General features: G+C 36.3%; 1 protein-coding gene across 2 annotated transcripts in view; it reads right to left on the bottom strand.

The window, feature by feature from the left end:
* The window catches only part of Abl2 (ABL proto-oncogene 2, non-receptor tyrosine kinase), a 114,918-nt gene that overhangs the window by 38,271 nt on the left and 68,662 nt on the right, over positions 1-7,985 (bottom strand). The gene's annotated exons all lie outside the window — the stretch shown is intronic.

The raw sequence follows: 7,985 nt of genomic DNA, 5'->3' as shown, positions 1-7,985 counted from the left end.
TTTGTAAATAATTTATTTTCAATTTGCAATCTATTAAAATATTAAAATAAAAAGAAAGAAAAATGCATTGCTTACAGCTTAGATGTAATAATCTCCTAGACATAACTGTATTTTTACATCCCCAATATTTCTATTGAGGTTAGATGTTTAAAATACTTTGTCAAAAATAAAATAAATAAAATATTTCATCAATTATTTCCCCAAAAATAAAATAAATAAAATAAAAATGGGCTTCAAGGGGTGGGGAGATAGCTCAGTGGAATAAGTGCTTCCCTGGCAAGCGCAAGGGCCTGAGTTCAATCCCCGGTTCCACAAAAAAAAAAAAAAAAAAAAAGGCTTCAAAGCCAAACGTAGTGGCACATGAGTGTAATTTTCATTCTTGGGAGGCTTAGATAAGGATCATGAGATCAAGGCAGGTATGGGCTTTATAGTGATATCTTGTCTCTAAATAAATAAATACATACTATATTAAATTAAATTAAAACAGGGCTAGAGGTGTACCTTTGTGTGAAGGCCTTGGGTATAATCCATAGTACTGTCAGGGAGGGCATCTTTGTAGCTATATGATATAGACAGAAATTCTTACTGTAGGCTGAAATCTATAAATTTCCCAACAGTTTTAAGAGTTTGTTTCACTTCACCACAGTTATTGCTTGTGTCTAGATGTCCCCCTCAAGGCCTCATGTAAAGTATAGGTGGGCCTTTTTCAGAGATGGCTAGATCAGAAGTACAATTGATTCATGGTACAATGCTAGGATTAAGAGTGGGTGACTACCAAATCAGTCCACTGAATGGTTTGGTACCACCCTAATCCCAGTAGTCTCAACACAATATGAGAGGCAGAAAGAGGTCTGTCTTGCCCTTGCTTGCTGTATTACCTTCTATCTGCTATGAACTGTTTCTTTTCAGTGACACTTGCCTGCCACGCCACTCTGCCTTGGAGCCAGCTGACTACTGACTAAAACCTCTACAAACTGTGAGCCAAATAAACCTTTCCTCCCTTAACTTTGGGCTTTGGGTATTTTGACACAGCACTGAGAAAAGCAACTAAGGCACCTTCCTTCTCTGAAAAGAAATAGTTTATATGTCTAAAATTCTAGAGTTAATCAAATTTGGCTTTACAGATTATTATGTTAAACTTAAAAGATGCCCTGAAAAGTTAAAACTGGTATACTGCTCCTCATTCAAACAAGTGCTGTGAATGAACAATTGAACTGTATACCCAGATAACCAATAGAGGACTGCCAAATAAACAAAATCCCATATTATAAGAAACATTCTTTAAATGAGATGCATGCTCTATATTTTTCTTTCTTTCTTTTTTTTTTTTTTTGCGGAACCGGGGATTGAACTCAGGCCCTTGCACTTGCCAGCCAAGCACTTATTCCACTGAGCCATCTCCCTGGCCCCCCCCCCTTTTTTTTTTATATTTTTCTTTAGTCTAATGAAAAAATTATAAACTTCAGCAGAATTTCCACTGGATTACAAAATGACAGTCTTTTATTAAAATCAAAAGATTTGCCAAAAGGAAGTAAAGGGGAAAAAATTCCTATTTATTGTGGTTCACAATAAACACATGATCTATGCTGATAATTGGTTTTTGCCCATGGCAGTGGTAACACAACATTTTGTAATTATTACTCTAATGATTATCAATAGCTCCTAGTACATTTCATTCTTTTTAAAAGAAGAAAAAGTCCCCTGTTTGAAAATTAAGAAAAGAAGAGGAAGAGGAAGAAGAGGAGGAAGAGAAAGAGGAAGAAGAAGGAGGAGAAGGAGAAGGAGAAGGAGGAGAAGGAGAAGGAGAAGGAGAAGGAGAAGGAGAAGGAGAAGGAGAAGGAGAAGAAAAAAGTAAAGGGCCAGCCACATAGCTCAGTAGATTAAAGTGCCTGCAAGCAGGCACAGGGGCCGGGGGTTTGATCCCCAGGCCTGCCATGCTGGCCCCGCCCCGCGGGCACACTCAGCTGGCGAATTGAGACTGGGCATGGTGGAGCATGCCTGTAATCCCAGCTCTTGGGAGGCTGTAAATAGGCTGATCACTATGAGACCAATCTATTAGTGAGACCCTGAATACCTTGTAAACCCTTCCCTAAAATACAAAAAAAAAAGAAAGAGAAAATATAAGCAAACCTCAAATCTGAGAACTTTGGAACTACCCATGACCAAGTTAGAGATATCACAGAATGAAGCAGATACTCAAGAGAATTTAAAGCCTTCAGAACAGAAAATAGTTTACTTGGAAATACTACAGAAAATACTTTACTTGGAAAACCCAATATATTAAAATTTAAGGCCTTAATTTGTGTGAAAAATCTACTATATGTTAGGAATTGTGCTAGGCTTCAAAACTTAAAAACAAGAAATCATTAATACTATCTGAACCTAATTTGCAAACCTACTTTCCATTCCACCATCCCTATCCCAAATCCCCTCTGTCATAGAATTTTCCACCTAGTTAATTTCATTTTAGGTGCTGAGGTCAACATTTTTGTAACCACTCATGGCTCCTTTCTTGCTTTCATGAACCATATCCAATCTACTCAGAACTTCAATAGCAGTGCTTTCAAAAATATACCTGCAATCTATCCTTTTCTCATTCATCTCCAATGTCACCATCTCGTCACCCTCATCATCTCATATCTAAGTTATCCACTAGGCTACAAATTTCTATGCTCCTAGACTTGCTCTGTACTATTTTCAACCTATCAGCCATTTTAAAAAGCTTAAATCAGATTGCTACTTCTCTGCTTAAAACGCTTCCATGACTTCCCATTTTAGAGTAAAAGTCACAATCCTTGAAGGGCCTAAAAGTCACAATCCTTGAAGGGCCTCCACAATTTGTCTTTCCCAGTTTCTCTTACTACTGTTCCCCTAGCTTACCGCATTCTGATCACTGGTCTCACTGTTAACTGTCTGAACATGACAGGGGCAGTCCTGCTTCAGGATCATTGCCCTGGCTTTTCCTTCTGCATAAAACATTTGTCCCCATGACATTTCACTCAAGTATTACTCTCCTAGGACGGCATTTCCTGACTGTTCTTCTTTAAAATACATCTACTTCTAAGAACACTCTCACATTCTCATTTTTTTTTCCTGAGTTTTCTCCATAGCTCCTATGATCAGCAAACATATTGTACAAAATCTAACTCCCTACAATATAGACTACAAATTTTATAAGGACAGGAACATTTCTGTTTTGCTCACTGAATAACAAACTTAAAACAGCATCTATATATGAAGCTTTAAAAAAAAAGACTTGTTGAGCCAAGCATACAAGTGTATGCCTCTAACCCAGCTACTGGCTAGGCTAAAGAAAGATCACAAGTTTCAGGCCATTTCAGGCAATTCAGGAAGATGCTGCCTTAAAATAAAAAAATTAAAACTAAAAAGGACTGAAAGTTAGCTCAATGGTAGAGCACGTGCATGCACAAAGCCTTGGGATTCAATCCCCAGTACCATCAAACAAAACAAAACATCAAATGAATAAATTGTACTGACTGCCATACTCATAGAGGATGCCACCAGAGGACAGAGTATGAAATAAAATCCTGCAGCCAGGATGATCAGGAGCTCTGTACTGATGACTCGGTATAGGGACACATCTGTAACATGGCTCACCTCCTCTGGGGAAGAACTCCAACCCAAAAATAAAATGGCTAAAGGCAAAGTTAGTTGCTTTAAAACCATGCTATTTGACAATAGGAGAAAGCAGAATGAGATCCCATGGCACAATTCTATGTAAATTTGAAGGGTATATGAGCCAAATGTACTGTATATTTCTCAAACACACAAAGTAATATATAAAGGATGAAAATCATTTTTGAGGCAAAAGTACTAAAAAGAACCACAACTTGGAAAGTAATAATTTTCATTCCTTATTCCCCTTCCTCGCTGGCTTTCTGGTTGAGTCAGAAGATCTTCCTTCCTTTCTTTCTTCTTTCTTCCCACTCACTGTTTTGTTCTCATGGAACTAAGGGCCAATTTCCTGCATAATCTGTCTGCACAGGATATCCACTGAAACACAGTCCTACCCATTAGCACAAAACAAAAGAAAAACTTTTTTAAAAGAAAAAGAATCCCAATTTTTTCTGAGGCCAAAAATATACCTGTTAAATACACATATTAAATCATATAGACTTAACATAATAGAGAACAAGCTAACAAAGACAAAAACAAGATCAAAGAAAAGACTGAGGGATGAGAACAAGTAGATGTCAGCACGTTACTCTGTAGGTCTAGGCTTTGCCGCTTTTCTCATCAGCTAAAACCGACATGTCTGGATGACTCAGAAGTGCTGTGCCCGCCGGAAGTGTGTAGGCTGGGAATGTTTTATTTTTGAACAATGTGAAATGACTACTGAGTATTCAGGCAACTTAGACAGCAAGTTAACTAAGCTTCCAGTTAATCACTCATACCAAGGCAGATCACGGACTTAAGGTGAGACAGTAGAACACTCTGACTTTTACTTATATCTGTAAAGGTAGCAAAAATACTTTATGACAATCTGTTTGTTTTTTTTAAAATCTAAAATAAAACTAAACTCAAATTCTGAGGTAATTATGAAACAATGTTTAATTTCATTAAAACATTTTGCACCAACTGGTCATTCAATAAGTTTTATCATTTAAATTAGAAATCTATCAGGTAAAAACTGGAGAAATTGAAGTACAAAATTATTTTCAGTTTAGACATTTTCAAGTATTTTATAGATATACATATCTTGCCAGAATTATTTCATCTGATTGCATATGCCCTAAGGAGCTAATAATTTTTTAATATAATTATTTAAATCTACTAGTTAGCTGGATAAATTATTCAATAGTCTATTTGACAGTTTAAAGTTATCACATATATATCTAAATGTAAGTTTAAAGTTATCACGTATATCTTAATGTAAACTATCACATATTCTTTACATCTTCCATTAAACAAGTATTAAGATTCTACTACGAAATACAAAAAATAAAACAAGCACATAACATCTCAATGACCAAGAATGAAGACAATAGTACCAAGAGTAGGCAAGATTAATTTTTAAATATCTCTATTAATACTTGAGGACTGTGCTTATTTACCTTCCCCGCAGCTGTCATCTCTGAACCATACCTGTCCAGTTGGGGAGAGCAGATCCTGAGGCCTCACTGCACAAGCAGCAAAGCGACGTGTCCTGATCTCTGCCATAATTATTAGCTGGAAGTAGAACTGTACCCAGGACCATCCTTTGGCCAGAAGCACAAAAGTTCAACTGTTCTATGTAAAGAGGAAGTCTTAGAATTCCACTCTGACAAGCAACACCACATGCATGTGGCATTTATTCATGTACATAGTTGCCACAGAGAACCAATAAAAGGAAAAGCAAGCATTCACAGTCCCCAAAGTGGGTGGAGAGTAACCTGAAGAAAAATGTCTGGTAGTCAGGAAAAACTGAATATGAATGATGTTACTTCAGAAGCTTCAGGAGTATTTTAAAAGCATGTGAGTAACAGCTTAATAATAAAATAAACTAAGGATCACCATCCAGGAAGGTTTTCACTTCTAAGATAATGAGGTGAGACCTCAGAGAAACGTTTCCTTGGAGAAATCTGTTTATAATCAAATACCAAGTATACTTTTCAAAAAGAGGAAACGCCTAATAAGACTCATCTTTTACGTCACTCAAATTAGTTCAAGAAACCACAATTCCAAAGGCAAAGAAATAGTTATGATCTGATTCAGACACACAGCCAAAAGCCAAGAAATAAGTGCACACACTTTGGTTCTGTGGCTTAATACAGGTTAAAAGACTGCCACCGTGGTCTGAAAATGTTTGAGTATTAAAACTTCAAACAGCAAAAGTCTAGTTTTTGTTCTAGAGAGGAACAAAAATAATAGAGTACTCTTGTAAGAATTACACTAGCAAAATCTAATGGATGACTTTGATGGTATGTCTCACAAAAATAATACAAAAAAGTGTTCATAACTCTGTATCTGTCAACACTCGTTGGTTAATAAATATTTTTTAAATGCCTACTATATACCAGATACTGTTCTTGGTCCATACAAGTAACAGGGTAAAATTACATGATGTCAGGACTGAATAGCTAAGAAGTTAAAAGTTATGTTCAATGAAATCAACCTTTATAAAGCCAGAACTGTCAACATTGTGGAGAAAGCAAGAATTAAATGACTAAAGCTTACCTCAAATAATGACTCAGAATTTCAAATACCAGCCTGAGTTTTTCCTTCTCTGGATTATAAAAAGAAATTATGGGGGCCACAAAGATAGCTCAGTGGTCTAAGTGTCTGCCTAGGCAAGCACAAGGACCCAGGTTGGATCCCCGTACCAAACACCACCTAGCTGGCCACCAAGACTGGGTGTGGTGGCACACATCTGTAATCCTAGTGCTGGGGAGGCTGAACCAGGAGGATCACTATGAGTCCAAGCTGCATAGTGAGACCCTGTACTAAATACATTAAAAAAAATAAATTTCAAAAATAAATAAATTCTTATCTGAACTAGAAAACTGCTTATATCTTTAAAGAATTATGGAAAAGGATCTCTATAATCCACATTCTACCCATATGTAGATTCTATATCATAAATTTGCTATTTAGTAAAACCTGTTATTTAGATTATCAGTACATTTTAATTGCTATTATAGCTAAGAGTAAAGAGGAGATAAATTGAAATGTGCTAAGTACATAAAATGAGGCCAAGGAGATATCCTAGCAGGTTAAGCACCTGCCCAGCAAGCACAAGGGACTAAGTTTGATTCCTGGTCCAAAAAACAAAGGACTACATAAAACGGAGTATTCAACATAAAAACAGGAACAAAAATTTCAACATATGCTGTAAAACAGATGGGAATGAGACAGATGCAAACAGGCAATGTTATGTGACTTCATTTATGTGAAAGAGCTACAAATTTTTCTAATTTTCAAAATTAATTCTACAAGTGTATAGTTACATAACACTATTGGTATATTTGCAGCTAGTCAAGTGTATACCTAGAAACATTTAAAGTAAACTTAAGTAAACTTTGTTATGAATATCATGTCAAAAGAAAAATTAAAATTGCTGGGGTCTCCAAGGATCTTTCTTAATATGGGCTTGTATTGTCATTTTTTACCATTTTTGAAATTAAAACTAAGAAATGTTAACAATACCTATTAATTATAAAATAACAAATCCATTAATTTAAACAATAAAAGGAACTGCCAGGCATGGCAGTGCATGCCTATAATCCCAGCACTCAGGATACTGAGACAGGAGGATTGCCATGAGTTCAACACTAGCTAATACTACATAGTGAGACCCCATCTCGAAAGTAAAAAAATAAATAAATGGAACAAGTATTGTTATCTCTAGCTACTAATATGCACATCTTAGATGACCCTCAAAAACATTATGCTGAGTTTCCAAAAGAAGTCAGGAGTAACTGCTGCATAAGTGCAGGAGTAAGCACTGCAGAATGCCCACACTTAGCACAAACAGGAGCAAGTGAAGGAGATGAGAAACAATCAAGAAGGGACAAGAAACTATGAGAAATTGAGAAGGATGCTACCTGAGGAAGGATCAACACTACTATGGAGATGTTAATAAATGAATACAGAAGAGTTTTCATTTCTTTTTAAAATTAGACTGTAAGGGCTCGCAAGGTAACTCAGCATTAGGACTAAGTGACTGCTTAGGCAAGCACAAGGACTGGGGTTCAATCCCTGGCACCACATGCCATGCTGGCCCCACCCCCAGGTGCACAGAGCCAGCCACCAAGACTGGGCGTGGTGGTGCATGCCTGTAATCTCAGAACTGGGAAGGCTGACAATAGGAGGATCACTACTAGTCCAAGCTGTGTAGTGAGACCCTGTACCAAATACTTTAAAAAGAAAACTATCAATCATTAAAAAAAATAAAAGATAACATAGAAATAAAATTATATTGTTAAGAATTTTTCTTTTTTTTATTATTTTTTAATTTTCTTTCTTTTTTTTCCCATAATTTTCTT

This window comes from Octodon degus, unplaced genomic scaffold (assembly GCF_000260255.1).
Source record: "Octodon degus isolate 3935 unplaced genomic scaffold, OctDeg1.0 scaffold00176, whole genome shotgun sequence".
Taxonomy (NCBI): domain Eukaryota; kingdom Metazoa; phylum Chordata; class Mammalia; order Rodentia; family Octodontidae; genus Octodon; species Octodon degus.
Note: the sequence above shows the minus strand (reverse complement) of the source record. Positions and strands in the feature narration are given on the sequence as shown.